The sequence below is a fragment of the Propithecus coquereli genome, unplaced genomic scaffold (genome assembly GCF_000956105.1).
Source record: "Propithecus coquereli isolate 6110/MARCELLA unplaced genomic scaffold, Pcoq_1.0 Scaffold416, whole genome shotgun sequence".
NCBI classification, from domain to species: Eukaryota; Metazoa; Chordata; class Mammalia; order Primates; family Indriidae; genus Propithecus; species Propithecus coquereli.
Genome location: NW_012149908.1, coordinates 1233166 through 1252013, shown reverse-complemented (window position 1 = coordinate 1252013; position 18848 = coordinate 1233166).

Genomic DNA, 18848 nt, shown 5'->3' with positions numbered 1-18848 from the left:
CAGACTCACAGCATCGAATAAAAAAGTGAAGGCAGCAGCGATGCTGCGCATGAGCATCGACGGGACCGGCCGCCGGCGTGAAGACGCTGCACCGCCAACGACCCGCTCGTGCTACACAGATTTGTTTACACGTACGGGAGAAGCTAGCTCCCAAATTATTAACTTAATTATTTAATTGTAAATCATCCTTGTGGGGAGCCTTGGGAGCCTGCTCGTAAGTACCGAGCGCCGTAAGTCGAGTCATCTGTAACCCAGGGACTGTCTGTAATTCTACAGGCTGAGTAACCTGCTGCCACCGTTAACTAACTCAGGCCTAATCCACATTCATTTCCCTTCAGTTGGGCTGGTAATGAGGTTGATGCCAACCCGAGCTGCTACACACAGCAGCAGGGATGGATGATGCCTCAACACTCTGGAGTAGCTGGTCGCACTGTCCTTTCTCAGTGTTCACACGCCTGCAGAAGGAGCTCCTTTCCTCCCGTGGCTGCGACTATTACCCGGAATCATCCAGTTCTCACATCTCATCCTTAGGTCCAGCCACTTACTGCCACGTGCTGAGCAGACATCTCTGACTGGATGCTCCATGGGCACCTCGGGTTCAAAATGTCCAGAACTGAACTGATCATTCTACCTCCGCGCCTGTTTCCTGCCCCCTCCCATGTTATTTCTCTCATCAAATGGAACTGCAGTCACAGGGACCTAGAGCAGGCGACTTCCTCTCACCCACCTCCACGTAGGAACGCTCGCGGAGTCTTGTGGCCTCTGCCCTGTGACATCCCTCTCCTGCTCTTCGTCTGTTCATCTGCACAGCACCGCCGGGGGCCAGGCCTGTCAGTCATCATTTCATGTATTCTTACTCAGCACCTGCGATGCTGGCACTCTGCTATGAGTGGGAGACACGGGGAGGAGTAAATCAAGGCTCCTGACTTCATGGACCTTACATGCTAGTGAGGAGACAGATCCTTAACAGATTGATATAAAGTGTGGAGTAGTCATTAGCACAGAAAAGAAAAATTAAGCTGGGAAAGAGGGAAAGAGAATGAACAAGGGAAGTCGGGAAGGGCATCTGTGAGGGCTGAACATAATGAAGAAAGAAGACTTGTCACCGACAGATGGCAAGGCACTGTGACCAGAGGGAAAGGACGTGAAGGCTCCGAGGCAGGAATAGTCGGGCGAGTTTAAGACCCCAGAAGGCCAGTGTGCACAGAGGGGTGAACAAGGGGAGAGAGGGGAATGAAGGTGGAACATAACCAGGGACCACATGGTGTGTGGCCTTAGGCCTTAGCAAGGAAGTTGAATTTTATTCTAAGCATAAAAGGAAGCCATTGGAATATTTTGAGGAAATGAATCACACAATCGAATGCAGGTGTCAAAGGGGCCTCTCTGGTTGCTGAGTATACAACAGACTCTAGAAAGGCAAGAGCAGGAGGGGAGACCAGTGAGGAGGCTGCTCTAACAGTCAAGGCGGACGACAATGAGCCTTTGGCCCGTGGTCGGAGTGAAGGTTGTGAGCGATGGTCAGACCTGGACGCACACTGGAGTGGTACTCAGAGGATCTGTGGATGGATGGGATGGCGGGGGTGGGGGTGGGAGACAGAGCGTCTGGGCTAACTCCTGGGGTCACAGTGTCGGCAACTAGGGAAGTGGGTGCTATTTACCGAGAGGGGAATTCAGTGGGTGAATATGGTGAGGATTAAGAATCAGCCAGTAGGTTTGGCAGTGAAGTTGCAGTGCAGGTGTGGGCGGGAACACCAGATTGGAGTAGGATAAAAAGAGAACTTGGGCATCATCACTTCTGGAAGCTTTGCCTGTAGACAAACCTTCCACTTCTCTCTCCAACACACACACACACACACACACACACACACACACAAGGTGTGCACACACCTCACTTATCATACACCTATGTATACCATATCGTACCCACACACTTCACACACACACGCACACACATATCACACATACACACGCACACACTGCACTCAGTAGGAATGAGGTGCCCCCCCACTGTGCTACCGGAGCTCCTAGATACAATTCCATCTTTACGCAGTATTTACTGTGGGTCGGCTACCCCCTGGAGATGGTGGGGCCCAGCTCCAGAAGGCACCACTCACACACCTGCAGTGTGTCTTGTGCCCTTGGAGTCTAGCTGCACACAGCTCTGCCGCCATCTGACCGTCCATAGCTTCAGGACAGAGACTGCGTCCCGTTCGTCTTTACACGTTCATCCCCTAGCCCATGTGGGAACCTAGGAGACAATCTGCACTTAATCATTAAAAGAGAGAATTATTAGACAAGTTTGCCACAGTCTCTCTTTCTCCCTCCACCTCCACGTCCCTTAAATGTGAACCCCGAAATGCAAACAATGATATCATAAAATTCAACAAAAAATATACTTGAACACACCCTTTTTTTTAATACTGCTTTGTCATAGGCACCATATGGCACACCTTCACTTGATTTATTCAATTGACTTGACGAACTGGAGTGGTGCTTTTGGATCAGTAATCTGGAAAATTGTGTTACGAATTTCAATCCAAATCCAGCCAGGGAGGACACATCGTACAATGAAACTTTCACCAGGGTTCCAAGTGGATGTATGCAACCGATTCACCGTAAAGCAAGTATTAGTATACTAATCTACACTTTTGAATAATTATAAAAAAGTGAAGCGAGAGGAGTGTATTTTTAATTACAGAATAAGTACCACATGTACTCACCATTAAATTGATTTTAACTGATCAACACTTAAGTGCACATATAGGAATAACATTCATCGGGTGTCGGGCAGGTGGGGGCGTGGAGGGGATGGGTATGTACACAGCTAATGGGTGCAGTGCTCACTGTCTGGGGGATGGACACGCTTGAAACTCTGACTTGGGTTGGGCAAAGGCAATATACGTAACCTAAACATCTGAACCCCAGTAATATGCTGAAATAAAAAAAAATTTAAAAAGAAAAAAAGAAATTTCTTAGGGTGGCACGGGCGAGGCATAGAAGAGATGGCAAGGATGCAGACTCTGGCAAAGACTGTTATGGTCCTCATAACGAATTCGACTCTGTGATAGACGGCTCCTCTCAGACTTCAGTACACAGACACACCCTCAGGGCTCTTGTCAAAATTCACATTTTCATTCTGTAGGGCTGGTGTGGACCCTGAGATCCTGCATTCTCGACAAACTCCAAGCAATGTTGATACTGCCAGTCTGGGGACCACATTGGGAATAGCAAGACTTCGTAGGAGAGATTCTCAGTAAAGTTACTTCTTAGCTCCATATCCAAACTAAATTGACAAGTTTAATTACACATAGAATCTATTTATAACAAACCAATGTTGGTGTTACATATGGAATCACTTTACAGTCCCCAACTTGGGTGAACGTGCATGTGTGTGTGTGTGTGTGTGTGTGTGCACGTGCGCACGCAAGGGGAAGATTTAATTGAGTTAGCTCAATGGAGGCAAAGAGGTTTACTCTAAGTAAGTAGGAAAAAAAGTGGGCTGCAGTTCCTCCAGAATCTGTTTAGCCAGGACTGCTCTAATCACATTTCATGCTTAATACTATAAGCGTTTTTTCTTTAATAAGTGAACTAGGCAATGTGGATGCCTCTTAAGTGAGATTTCCAGAACTCCTTGGCTTCAGCTAGCCAAAATCTCTCTGCTATTGTGGTTATGCGCCATACTGAATTAAAATAGAGTTTTATAAAGGATGAATAGAGATAAACTAAGGCAGAAATATGAAGCAAAGAAAGAGCTTGAGCCCATGAAAATAGAATAGTAAGTGGGAACTGATAATTTTTCATGGCAGCATTGCTGAGCCAAGTGGCCGTAGTGGCTGAGAGAGGAGTGAAGGGAAATGACAGTAATTATGTAACATCAAGATAGTAATAATATCTACCTCACTGAGTTTCTCTGAGAATCAAACTTGATGAAATTTTTTAAAACATATTGAACACTTTAAAGAGCTAGACAGATATTTAGAGTTATTCTAAGAGCTTTGACATATTCTGGATGCTTCAAAAGGGAACAAATTAGAAAGCATGATCATAAGACATATCCCAAGTTAGAAGAACTGGGATAATCTTGCTCTGTTACTTAACTCTTTTTGAACCGAAGGTTCTTCATATGCAAAATGAGAATGTGAAATCAATAATATGAAATATGTATTTTATGTCATTTCTGTGCGAAATCGTTAAACTCAGGAAAAAGGACTCACTACATAGCAGTTTGTCTGGCTGCACGAAAAAGAGTCCCAGACTAGCAGCAACCTAAATAAATAGGGCATGGGTGGTGTTTTTCCTCACATACCAGGAAGTTGGGGCAGGGGTCAAACATGGCTGAAATCAACTCAGTTGCTCAGTAATATTGTCCAGGGTTCATTCGGCTATAGTTGTCATCCCAAGGTCACAACATGGTTGTCACGTTGTATATATCACAGCTGCATTAAAGGAAGAGGAACAGAGAAAATGGGGGTGAGAACAGGCACAAGCTGTGTGTCCCCCTTTTTATCAGGAAAGTAAATATTTTTCAGAATTCTCCACCCCCTCAGCAGATACCTACTTACATCTCTCCATCTACTTACTCTGTGACATGGCCATCCCTAGCCGCAAGGCTGGCTAGGAAATGTATAGTTAGCTTTGAAAGACTCTATAATAGAGGTAGGCAAGGGGAAAAGAGAGTGGGAGTTAGTGATCAACCAACATTGTCTGCTGCTGATGGGCAGAAGTTAGTGGCAGTATACTTTGAATGAAGGCTCAACATGAAGTGACCCACCTAAATTCACTGAGTAAAGCTAGAAATAGAACCTTGCTTTTTGGACTACAGTAAGTTCGTACTACATGGGCTGGTTCAAAATATGGCTTTACTTTTAATTTATAATCCGTGAGAAAATTTTGCAACATATCTCTTATTATATGATGATTTCATATTTAATTTCTGCAAGGAAATAGAGCAATGGATAGATACTAGACTTAGCTACAATTACTTTTAGGACTTTGACATGGTTCAATATTTCTCCAACACATGTATGATTAAATAAACACTAAAGAAATCATTTACTTGTATTGGGTCTGAAACTTTGCCCACTAATGTACCCAGTCCACTTAGGATGACGCTTGACATCTGGTGAGTGTTGAATAAGAATTTGTTGATCACTTGAATGGATGCAAACTGAACTCCAAATTTGATATGTTACTTTCTTTTCTTGATGAACATTTTTTTTTCTTTTGGAGATGTGCATACTGGAATCCGTCTGTGTCTGTGTCTGTAGGTATAAGAACATGGCGCCGCATCCCAACAGGCAGACCCTGGTCACGTTATGATTACCTCGTGGCTCTCAGTTAAGATGTGGTTGATGCCATAAGGGACTATAGTAGATAATATGTGCAAAGACCCAGGGAAGCCAAGTATGTCCCATATGACATTATTTACCACTTGTTGTTTTAAGCCAGACATATCTGCTTCCCTTTTCTTGCCAGGCAATGCAGAATTTAAATGACAACCGATTCCTTAGGAACAATGATTCTTAAAACTATGGAGTTCAAATCTTTTTCAGGCATTCACCCTTCCTACATTTCTTTTCTAGTAAATGATAGGTCCTACTTTGTAGAAAAGGGAACTAAAAGGCAAACTGAATTAAGATTAGCCACCCATTAATAAAAACAGTGGCTGCATATTCTTTAAAAGGTAACTGCATTTTATATTAATCATTGGCACTTTAAGGCCCAACCTTGAGATAAATTATCTGCATGAACAAAACAGAATAAAATAAAATAAGGAAATGTGCTTATACATTATATCAAATATAAAAACCATTATAACAAATGATCTTCATAACATTCACTTAATAAATTGATCAGTATGATACTAATGTTTTGATTCAGTTTGAGTACATATAGTAGATGTTGAACTTTATTATGGAAAATAAATTCAAGCTGCCCATAGTCATTGCTACAGTGTGTCTTTCTCCACGGCAATATTCAACTTCGTCTTCTTTTTCGTGTCAAACTTGGGACTACTTGTACAAAATTGAAGGATTTAGATTCTATAATTTTTTTCTTTAAAAATGACTCTTTGTGAAAAATCATACCTACTATTTACTGGGGTGTCCTCGATCTGGCCACTCAATTTCTCTGCTGATGTTCTTCCTGTCACCTCCCTAATTACTGACTCACTTGAACATCTGTCATCATTATGCATGAATCTCTTGTTTTTGTGTTTTATATTTGGTAATGAAATTTTATGAATTCTCCCAATTGTAAGATCTTCAAGGACAAGAACTATGACTTGCACTTCCTATACAAATGTCCCTACATCATCAAATAACAATCAACAACAAAAGAGGGTGTTGATCAAATTACTCACCTAGGAGTCAAATTCTATGTCTGTTTGTGGCATCTGAGAGAATAACATTTATTCCAACTTCTTGAAGATAGCTCATTTCAACTTCTTGAGCTTTAGTTTTTCCATCTTTCTGATGATCTGAACCAAGTATCTAGAATTGAACAACTGATAGAGAAAAAGAAACATATTCCCTATAATTCCAGGGCATATGGAATTATGCAGATAAATATGTCTAACATTTCTTTAGTTTTTATTAGGTGATTTTGCATTATTTCAACATAACCTTGACTCACCCGATTAACATGACCCTTTCCCTCCTGTTCTAAGATACAGAGGTTGAGAGACAGAGACTCCTAACTGGTTTTCGTAAATGATGGAAGAGAAAACAGTTATTGGGGTCCTTAAAGGCCCACTTGGCCTGTTTTCAGTTCATTCTCCTTTCACATTCTTCTCATTTTCTTATTCCTCCAAATCAAGCTCTGCATTCATCATGGGGTGTCTAAAGACAATGTTGTCGCAGCTCTCTGCTCATGTTTGCAAGCCGACTTCTAGATCCTTGATAAAAGATGCTATTACAAGGTCAAAATATTTTTCTTTTATTCCTAGGCAACACAAACAAAAATTGTTCCAAGGAGCCAGAAAGACTAAATGCATTAACGAGCTCTCTAGTAGGGGGGGGGGGAAACCCAAAACTATGGATGGGCAAATTAATTGCATACAGGGTTCATTGAGAGTCTGAAGTTCAATTTAAAAAAAGGATTTAGGTACTAAAAACAAACGGGAAGTCACATTTTTGGCAAGTGTGAAGAAATTTAAATCTAGCACAGTGGTCAAAAGTCTGCATTCACAAAAGCTGAGTGGGCTCTAAGCTTGGCAAACACGCTTTGAGCCCCTTTTCAAAGAGGGAAAAGCACTTTAAAAGGCTAAAAAGCAAAGGCATCTTAGACGTTAAATAGATTTTTTTCCAAAATAAAGACTTTGATGAGTTATGTTTAAAGGAATCGGAAACACATGGATTAAGCTTTACTTAAAACAAACATAGGTTCAGATGTGGAAAGAAAGCAATGGGCAGAGTCTGTTAAGAGCTTCCCTCAATTCCAAATATTTGCAAAAAGGGTTGAGATTTTTCCAACACACCACAAGTTTTCTATGTCTAGTTTGATGGTATTACTCACTAGAAATTGTCATCCACTTATTATTCTTCTGGCCCCAATACAGCTGTCATTCTTGTTTTCTCTTGTTTGTCCTCCTCAGATTGTAATTGATTACTCTCTACAGCAGGCTGATGCTTGTTTGCGAAAGCAGACTCACAGAGCAGCAGAGAGTTCCATGTTCATAAATTTGAGGCACGTTCTGTGCCTGCACAACACCTGTGAACATGACCAGGTGCATCCACTGGCCATCATTTCCAGATGGGCCATCTCGTGAGGCTTCTGATGCCTCTCCAACCACTCTGCTAAATTGCTTTCATGTGCCATTCATTCTACATGCGTGGAAAGCTGGTTTTTTTCTGGCAATGGGCGACATTTTCCTGGCCCGGCAATCACATGCGTAGGAGGTTTCTACTCTTGCGTGAAGGCACATTCTGGCCAAATGGGCCTGGCTGACTTGCTGGAAGCTCAAGTCCTCCAGACACACAGCACAGACAGAGAGCGACTGGCGCCATGCTCTGCATTCCTGCCCATTCTCAGCCTTCCCAGTGCATCAGGCTGAGTCAAAGTTCTTCCCTTTGATTTCAACCAGTGATGTTAAGTCCTCAGGATCTAAATGCTGAGTTACAGCCCAGCTCACTGAGGAAATGGGGGGATTGGAACACAATCATCTAAGTTAAATAACTAGAGCAGTGGGTCTCAAAATTGTGCAGTGAAAATTGTCTGGAAGTTTAAAAAACATACTGATTCCCCATGCTCCCACGCCCCAGAGATGCTGATATAATTGGTCTGGGGTGTAGCCTGGATATCTGGATTTTTAAAAGCTCTCCAGATGATTCTACTATGCAGCCAAATTGGGGAACCTCTCAACTAGGGTTCCAGGGCTAACCGTTATCATGAAGCTAAGTATTGGGATCGAAGTGTGGCACTCAAAACTGGATGCATGATAGAATCACCTGAGGTGATTTTTAAAATACTAAGTAATGCACAGAGCCCACTTCCAGAATTTAGTTATAAAATTATTTACTATGGTCTAAACTCTGTTCTAATGTTCTAAGTGTAAGATGTGTGTGTACATATATACAGTTATATTTATGTCTACACATACATTTATATATAAGCATATATTTAGTTATATATATTAATACATATATAATATATAGTTATATATACATATATGCATATACAAATATATTATATATATTTATATGTAATATGCATGTGTGTATACATATATTAATAGAGCATATACAGTCATCCTTTGGTGTATGCTGGGGACTTGTTCCAGAACCTCCACATATACAAAATCCATGTATGCTCAAGTCCCACAGTCACAGTTGGCCCTGAGGAAGCCGCATATATGGAAAGTAGGCCCTCCCTATACACGGGAATACTTGAATACTGTACTTCGACCCACGTTTGGTTGAACAAAACGTATGCAAGTGGAGCCACGCAGTTCAAGCCTGTGTTGTTCAGTGATCAACTGTGTATAGTCTATCTTTGCAACAAGCCTATAAACTGGGCACTTGTGATAGGTACCTCCAAATGGCCCAGTGAGCCTGGCTTTCTGGTGCAAGGGTGTAGGCTGCTCCCACAGAACCAGGGCTGATCTGTGTGATCAATGGAATACCACAAAATTGATGATGAGTGTCTTCGAGGCTAAACCACAAAATGCATTTCCACTTCCACCTTGGTCTCTTGAGTCATTTGTTCTGGGGGAAGCCATGTGTCATGCCACGTGGACCGGCAAGCAGTCATGGAGAGAAACTGATGCTTCCCGCCAACAATAAGCACCATTTTGTCATTTAGGTGAGTGTACCTTGGAAGTGGATCCTCCAGCCCCAGTCAAGCCATCGGTGACAGTAGCCCCGGCTTGGAGAAACCCTGAGGTGGAACTGCCCAACCAAGATGCTCCTGAATTCTTACCCAGAGAAACCATGAGAGATCTTAAGCCACTAAGGTTTCTTAACATTATGTAGCATTAACACAATACTGTTATTATTCCCATGTTACAGTTGAGGAAACTGAGCCATGGAAAATTTAAATAAGTTACCTAAGATTACACAGTTCTAAAGGGTACATCTGGGAATCAAAATTAGGTGGTTTGTCTCCAAAAATCTGTGCTCTTAAAAACTATGCAATAAAGTCACCTATCAATATTGTTATATATCACTCGATGGAGAAGTTACAATGGTGATAAAAAGCCTAAGAAAGTAGATGTATGCAAACATCTTTCTTGTTGTCTAAGCATTCCCAATTGCTTCAAAATTATTAGACCATCAGAACGCTATCCTTTCCCTAACTGTCCCACAATTTTTGTTATTTCCTTTAGTACCGAGAGGTTTAAAGGAGCTCTCAGAGCATCATGCATCCCAGCTCTGTGGTTTTTTTTGCTGATACTTCGAAACACAGATTATGGAGTCTATGCTACATGTGGGTCAACAGATAGATTCTCGTATCCAAAATAAATCTCTTCTGCTTTAAGTTAAGCCTGCGTTTAGGTTTTTACAACCTTTGCAAACTAAGTAGCTGCTTTATAGTCTCAAGAGAATTTCCACATGGTATAGGAAAAAGCCAGGTGTTTAGGAGGCAGAAAGGCCTCTGCTCGGTCTCCGCAGTTAGCAGCTGTGTGACTTTGAGCAAAGCATTGGATGTCCAGGTACCATTCCCAGCAGCTCTGAATAAACTGTCCTGGGATGCAGCCTAGGCATGTACCCTTTTACAGCGCTCTGCGTGATTCAGTGTGCAACCAGCCTTGTAAACTACTAACGTCATCTCTTGCAGGCTGTTTCTTCATTTGCTAAGTGGAGGCAATACGACTGAGCCCATGGTGTTTTTTGTGAGGATTAAGGATAAGTAATACAGGCAAAGCTCCAAGTATGGTGTTTGGCACATTGTTGGTACACAATGAATGTCATCCATCAGTATTTGTGGTTTGTTTTAAATTTTTTAATGTGATATACAAAAGAGTAACCCTTACTCAGATACATCTACTGGTTTGTTTTCCCTGAACAATTTTTTCTTTTATATTTAGAAATTCCTTCCCATCCAGAGAGAAAGTAAGTATACATCTAATTTCTTCAAGTTTCTTGTGATTTTATGTTTATGCTTATTACATTTATCTGCATGCTATCCTACTAAGGATAGAGCTAGGGATGGATTTTTTTTTTTTCCAAAGAGACAATTTTCCCCCTGGCATGCATTGAATCCATGTCTTTCCTTATTGATTAGTGATGCCTTCTTAGTTACATATTAGATTTTTAGGTATATACCATCATCTATTTCTGGTATAACTACCCATAAATGAATTGCTTCTTTATTCTCATCTTAATTTTTTTTAAATGCTTAATTATTAGGGCTTTGCACTGCCTTTAATATTGGTTAGGTAAATTCAAATATTTGTCATTCTTCTTGTATCAGAAATTTCTAATATTCTTGACTGAGGTATCTTGTAAAAAAATCAAAATACTAACCTGCCTCAGATTCTTCAGTATCTTCTCAGCAACTAACTGAGTCACTATTTGTCCACTAAAGTGCCCCCAAATGGAGAGAAAAGCAAATTGTTTACCCAACATCAGGAGATGCAGTCCAAAGCAGATCATCAAAAGACCAAGCTTCTATTAAAGTCTATGTTTCATCTTTAAAATCCAACCAACTTTACAATCTATTTTCCAGTACATTTACTTCTTTTTTTTTTTCAAGTAAAGTAGCATTTTAAAGAAGATGACGTGTGTTTATCCTGTTGCTTTGAGTAGCACTTTTTCCCTGAACCTGCGTGCCCTGGGAGTAACCCAGTTTGAAAAGCAAAGACTTCCTGGAAAAAGAGGTGAGCACTGTGTTATGACATGCTGGGTTCTTTTTGATTTAGCTCCTGTTTATTGCACAGTCTCATTTTCTACCACACCTCGCATGCACCCCAAAGCCACCACTACAGCACAGCTAGCTATCCCTTAGTGATAATGCCATGGATAATGATGGTGGGGATGATGATGCCATGGCTGGCATCTTTTGATTTCTTCCTAAAGGCTATTTCTGCTAAGTGTATAACCTGCATTGGTCATGTGATTGTTCGAAAATAAGTCCACAAATTCTTTGACACTCCTTACTTCAAAAGCTGGGGCCTAATTCTCCTTCCCTTGAGTGTAGGTCACAATTAATGACTTGCTTCTAATGATTAGAAAGTGATGGAAATGATGGTGTGAGACTTTTGAGGTTTGGTCAAAAAGGCATTCTAACTTTCTCCTTACTTTTTTTCTTGAGTTACACAGAGGCCAGCTGCCATGTTGGTAGGATGCTCAAACAGCCCTGGAAAAAGATTCACCTCTTGCCAGAAGCTAGTGCTGACTTGCCAGCCATGTGAGCCATCATTTTGGAAATAGATCCTCCAATCCTAGTCAAGCCTTTGATGACTGCAGCACCAGATGACTACTCGACTACATCCTTCTGAGACCCCAACCTAGAACCACTCAGCTAAACCTCTCTAGAATTCCTGGCCCACAGACATTATGTGAGATAATAAGTGTTTATTATTGTTTTAAGCAGCTAAATTTGAGGCAATGTGGTATGCAGCAATAGATAGCTGAGTTTATTTAATCTTCACAATAATCTAGAAATAATTAACATTATTAATTCTCCATTTTACAAAAGGGGAAACTGAGGCATAGAAAGATTAATTGACTTATCTAAAGATATCTGCTTACCAACACACAGAATTAATATTTGAATCCTTCCCCCACAGTACACGCACTTCTATGCCTCTGTGCATTTTCACACGCTGAGTCTCCAGCCCAGCTAACTCCCCCACCTTGGTTCAACTCGAACAAAGAATACAGAGAGTATAAAAGAAAGAGAACAAAATGAGAACGAGATTTATTTGAAAAGTCTAAAGCAATTGTGCTGCTAGACCTGAGATCAAGCAAGTGAGAGTATATGAAGACCATTTGATTTCAGCTTCATATGAAATTGTAATGAATTGTTCCCATTATTAAGAACCTATTAGTGCCTGGGACTTGGTATATTCAGCATATCTAGTTCTTACTGAAACCCTATTCTTACTTTCTGTTATAAATGAAGACACTGAAAAATGTTAATATACTCCATATATAAAGAACAAGTAGATTTCATGCAAAGACTCTAAGAAAAAATAATGAAGAACAGTAGCAGAAATGTCATAAAAGAAATATTAAGCATTAACAAACATTTGGTGGGAAAAAGTTTCTATTTCAGTATTCAAGGCAATGAAAATTAAAGCAATAAATCCCTTACCAGTCAAATTAGCAAAAAATACTTTTCCTTCCTGCTTTATTAAAGTATAATGGACAAATAAAATTGTATATATTTAAGGTATGCAATCTGATGTTTTGATATACATATACATTGTGAAGTGACTAACACAATTAAGCTAATTAACATATCACCTAAAACAGTTACCGTGTGTGTGTGTGTGTGTGTGTGTGTGTGTGTGTGTGTGTGTGGTAAGAGCAATTAAGATCTCTCTTGCTGGGGTATAGCTCTAAAAAATGTCCTTTTAAAAATGTCAGGTGCAACTAGTAAATTGCTCCAACACTTATGGGAAGCAATTTGATAACATGTAGCAGGAATATGTCATGTCCTTTGAACCAATAAATCTGTTTTTACATATTTATTCTAAAATACTAGTTAAAGAAATAGACAAATATTTACATACCAATATGTTCAGTATAACTGTATTTAGTAGACAAGGAAAAAAAGAAATAAAGGATGAAATACAAGCAAGTTAAATGCCTAACAGAGAAATTATCAAATAAATTACTATGTCCCCAAAGTAAGAGTTATGTAGCCCTTAAGGAAGACATCTGCAGAAAAAAATTATTGATAAAAATATTTAAAAGATAGTAGAATCAAAATATTGAGAGTTACTATAATGAGATTCCTGAATTTAACTGAGAGGTTAATTTTATATTTATATTTCAATTTATTTATATTTAGGGATCAGGAGAAGGATATTAGTTTCCCTGGACTATTGTAACAAAGTACCATGAACTGAGTGGCTTAAAACAATAGAACTGTATTCTCTCACCGTTCTGGAGGCTGCAAGTCCGACATCAAGACGTGGACCCAGTCATGTTCTCTCTGAAGCCTCTAGGAGAGGATGCTTTTTGGCCTCTTCCAGTTTCTGGTCACCTCGGGCATTCTTTGGCTTGTGGCAGCACCACTCCAATCTCTGCCTCTGTCTTCACGTGGCCTCCTCCCCTTGTCTCTGTGCCTTCACGTGGTCGTCTTCTCATGAGAACATCAGTCATATTGAATTAGGAGCCCATCCTTCTCCAGTGTGACCTCGTCTTCTTTAATTACACCAGCAATTACCCTACCTCCACATAAAGACACACTCTTAGGTTCTGGGGGTTAAGACTTCAACATATATTGTTGGGGTGCACATAATTCAGCCCATAACAAGAGGAAAGATATACGATACAAGATACTATGCTCACAGATCTTGGTTCACTGAAGAGAGGTGATGACAGAGGTCTGTCTAGAGACATCCTCAAATGTCTCTTGTCCTGTATGAGTCTGGGTGGCAATTAGCCCAGCTACCAAAAGTCGTTCAATTCCCTTTGTAAGAGTGTGGTGTCAATAGTTGTAGTGCAAGTAGGCTAGCATTTGTGTCCTCTCTTTGCCTCACTTTGGATTCTTGGAATCTTTGCTTGTTAGCCTTTGAACCCTCAGTTATGAAGATGAGAAAGTAGGACCACATACCTGCTTTAATCACAAATCAAGAAAAAGATCCAAACCTCTGCTTCTCACTGTTTTAAGACATGAGTAATTAACACATATTGCTAGTACTTCCATTGCATTGTAAACTTTCCTTTCACACTGCAGAATTTTTAGCAAACCTAGAAACCTTTACAGAGGAAAACATATTTTTGTAAATAATATCCTATTTAAAGGGAGAAGGCTTTTAAATACAGAAGCCCTTTCCTAGTTCTCCTTCCAATGAAGAGAGAAGGTCTGAAGTTGTTCATAGTTTGAAGGGGCCATCAGACTGGCACAGAGTTTACAACGATCAAAATGGGTATTATTTTTGGCTGCTGTGATGTGGTCGTTTACCCATCACCTACAAAGTTAAAATGACCTGGATATACTTTTGAGAATGCCAAGAATGGTGGTCTGGGCTGAATGAGAATGAGGACAATGTTTCACAAAACACATTGAAACCCAATAATTTGTAAAGGCGCTTTTCTTTTGAAAGCATAATACATGTACGGGTTTTCAGATAAATCGTCTCATTGAATCTTTTCAAGGTACTCGTGTGCCAAAGTAATCAACAAATATTTATTGAGTTCCTCTACCACATATAAAAGTCATATATTCAATCTGCCACATGCAACAGTCAAGAATCTTCTTTATGTACTTTACAAATCCTTGCTGCTAAATATCTAAAGAATTACTTTTTTGTTGCGTCCTCTTAAGATGTCTTTGCCTCCACGATCCCCTGTTTTCAGTAATAGAGATCCACTTCCCAGGCTCTCAAATCAAAAACCTTGGACAAAAACTTTGAGCTTCCAAGAGCCTTTATGCTCAGGTCCCCAATTCCCTCATAAGTCTCATTTCCTATCACTCCTCCCCTCACATGGATGCTCCAATCTACAGAATGTGCCATTTCTAAAACATGTCATGTCATATGCCCGTGTCTTTTCCCAAACCATTTCTTCTGCTTACAATGACCACCTTTTTTTATGCACTAGGGGAAAAAAAGCCTAACCATCCATTAAATTGCAGCTTAAGTATATTACATCTCTGTAAACATTTTCATGATTTCTCTAGAACTAGTCATAATTTTTTTTTTAAAAAAAAAGGTCAAACATTTTAGCATGGATCTAAGTGAAAAGGAAGTCTTCCATCAGTTCTTTTGATTCCCAGTCCCACTCCCAGAGAGATAACTAATTTTTTTAGCCTTTTTGTGTTTAGATCTGTTGTTTATTATCACATTTCTAAGTAAAGTTGATTTGTAAGCATTTGGCATTATTTTTTGATCACTGCTATGAAAAAGGAGGATTTCATTCTCTATGCACTTCCCCACCTTTCTGATACCCCCTAGATTTTTTAGTTACATTGTTGGTGTTATTATTAGGTTTATCTACTATTTTTATAACATTAACTAAAATGTTTAAAACCTCTAGTTTCAGTCCCACCAACTTCAGGCAGGATATCTTGAATCCTCAGCTTGTAAAGTGAGGAAATTAAGACCCCCTTGCTACCCTCCATTTTTCCTTTACTCTCCACTTTCTTACTTCTTTCACAGAAACCATTTCCAGCTGAGCAACCCAAATCCAAAAATCCAAAATGCAAAATGCTCCAAAACCCAAAACTTTTTGAGCATCAACATGATGCTCAAAGGAAATGCTCATTAGAGCATTACGGATTCTGGATTTTCTGATTTGGAATGTTCAGCTGATGAATACAATACAAATATTTCATATTCCAAAAACATCTGAAATCCAAAACACTTCTGATTCCAAGCATTTCAGATAAGGAATATTCAATCCATACCTCCACAGTATCAAGTTTTATAATGTTTGTACTGAAAATATGTTTAAGTTTCTACACTTTGTATATAACAGTTTCTCTTAATTAGAAACCAAAAAAATGAGTTCTGCTTCCAATAATGGCATCCTAGATAATTCATACCCAAGGAGATAATTTCAGGCTGCTTTTCCCTTAGTGGTAGATTCTAATTCTAGTATAGATTACTGAGAGGATGAGTTATATTCTCAATAGTCCTACCAAGCTAGGGGATAAAAATTAGATTTCAGGACCTACAAGTGGGAGGAGCCCTAGCAAGCCAATGAGACTTTGACTTGAGACTCTAAAGGGCCATACTCTAGGAAAAACAGTGACCCTGAAATAGGATGAAACTGAAGCACAGCATTGGATACATCCCAGTTCCTCAGAGCGACACAAATTCTCTCTAGAGAAATATAATATTATTGTAAGCCTCAGATTAATTCTACAAGCTTTCATAAACAATGTCCAGCACCTAGACAAAAATAACGAGGAATCAAGCAGATAATAATTGATTAAAGAAGAAGAAAATAAGAAAAAGAAGGAAGAGGAAGTGGAGGAGTAGGAAGAGAAAGAGGAGGAGGAAAAAGAGAAACAACATATGACAGATATAGACCCATAGAAATCCAGAAATAATAATCATACTTAATATATTCAGTAAATTAAAAGATTGAGAATTTCAGCAGAAAACTAAAACCATAAGAAAGAAAATCAGTAAATAGCACTTAGAATATTATGATTGTAGAAATATTGTTCACTATAAAACCAACTAGTACTATTGGAGAGAAAATAAATTCTATGTCTGTAAATCTGTGCCACTCAAATCAGAAATGTTATAAGAACAGGAATAAATGAAACCTCTTATCTTTCACCATATGTAAATTTTGTTTATCACACATGAATTCCTCCAAACCATGCCAAATTTTTGTTCACTTCACATTTATGTTATAATTAACTTATAAAACTTAAGATTTTTCTGTAGTTTTTGACTGCCATTCTTTTTCTTTTGTTTTTCTTGAGAAAAGAAAATTATGTCACCTTTACTACATAAATGAAGTATTCCAGTTTCTTAATCACACCACTTAAATATATCATATTTTAATTTTGAAATGATTTTTTTGTCACAGCAACAGATATTCATGTTCACGTTTGGACTTAATGTTTTCTTTGTCTTCTGCATAGTGATCTCCCAATAATTCTTTTGTACACCTGATTAGCTCCTTCTCTTTTCAACACTATGTTCTTTCTCCTTTGATCTTCCTTTGTTTTACTAGATTTTATTCTAATATAATTTTTACAATACTAGTGCATGGAAGATAACCTTTTAAAGTCTTTGCATTTCTGAAAATGAAGAATGTAAACTTCTAGAATCATATTCTTGTTTATATTGTTCTGAAATTTTATCATTATGTGCCTGAGTCTGCTTTTGTTTTCCATTTAACCAACTCAGCCCTTACTCTGAAGACTTGATAATATTACAACTTTTACCTCTTAGATTATTTCTTTCTCCTCTCATTTTCTCTTTTCTCATTTTGAAATTTTTATTAGACAGATGTTGGATTTACTGAATTTGTTTTTCAAGTCTCATTATTTTTCCTAATTTTGCATCTCTTTATCTTCTTATTTCTTCTAGCCCCTCTACTGACTTTTGGTTTTATTTAATAATCATATTTTATTCTTCAAGAAAGGCTTTATTTTCTGAATGTTCCTTTTTATCATAGCACTGTATTCATATTTTAAGCATGCATCAGTATCCCCACTCACTCTGAGAGTGTAATACAAAAACCAAAACCCTTTTCTGTTTCCTTTTTTCTATTGTTTGTACTATGTCTTATTTGTACCATTTATTTTTATCAATACTTATTTTCTTGCTGTTGGTTTTCATGAAATGTCTGGTGATCCTTGCTTATCTGATTATATTTTTGAAAGAAGAGTTTCTTTGCCACTGTTTAAATATCTGTTTGGATCTGCTATGAATTTCTCAGCGCTTTCTATAATACTTTCTACCATAATAATTTGAATATACTCTTACGATAGCCCTTTTCATGTTGCACTCTTCATTTTATACTCTTATTTCCCCTCTAGATGGGGAATTCCTTGAAAGCAGGAACAGTGTCTTATTTCTTTTTGATAGCCAATACCAAGCAAAATACATGGGTCATAGTTAAGACTCACTAAGTTAAAAACTAAATAAAAAAGGAAAAAGGAAATGAAATAACTAGTTATCTCATTTTCCCATAAACTTCCTAATGCACTAGGACAAAAGCTTTTGGGAAATTAATTGCATTAAATTACAGGTTGACTTGAAACTTACCTTTGCTTATTCCTCTTTCCTCTGGTTATTGGAAGATAAAGTGTAATTTGACTTAAATTATAATTATTCATACTTTCTGTACTGTCTTTCTGAAAGATAGTTCACCTGCCTTTATTAAATTCTGCATTAAAGAAAAAGACATTTATAAGTTCTTATATTTCTGTTGCAAAGAGAAAATCATTTGGCAGATGGCTTGCTAAGATTGGCATAGAAAAGGATCAATAGTAAGAACACAGTATAATTCAGAATGTCTGTGATATTATTTTTTTAAGTTAGAAATATGAAACATAAGGAGAGAGATTTGTTAAAAAATACAAAATTACAGCTAGATAGGAGGAATAAGTTCTAGTGTTCTATAGCACTGTAGGACTATAGTTAACAATAACATATTAGTTTTAAGTAGCTAGACAGAGGATATTGAATGTTTCTATCACAAAATGATAAATGTTTGAGATAATGGATATGCTATTATCAATTACGTTGATCTGATCACTGTATATTA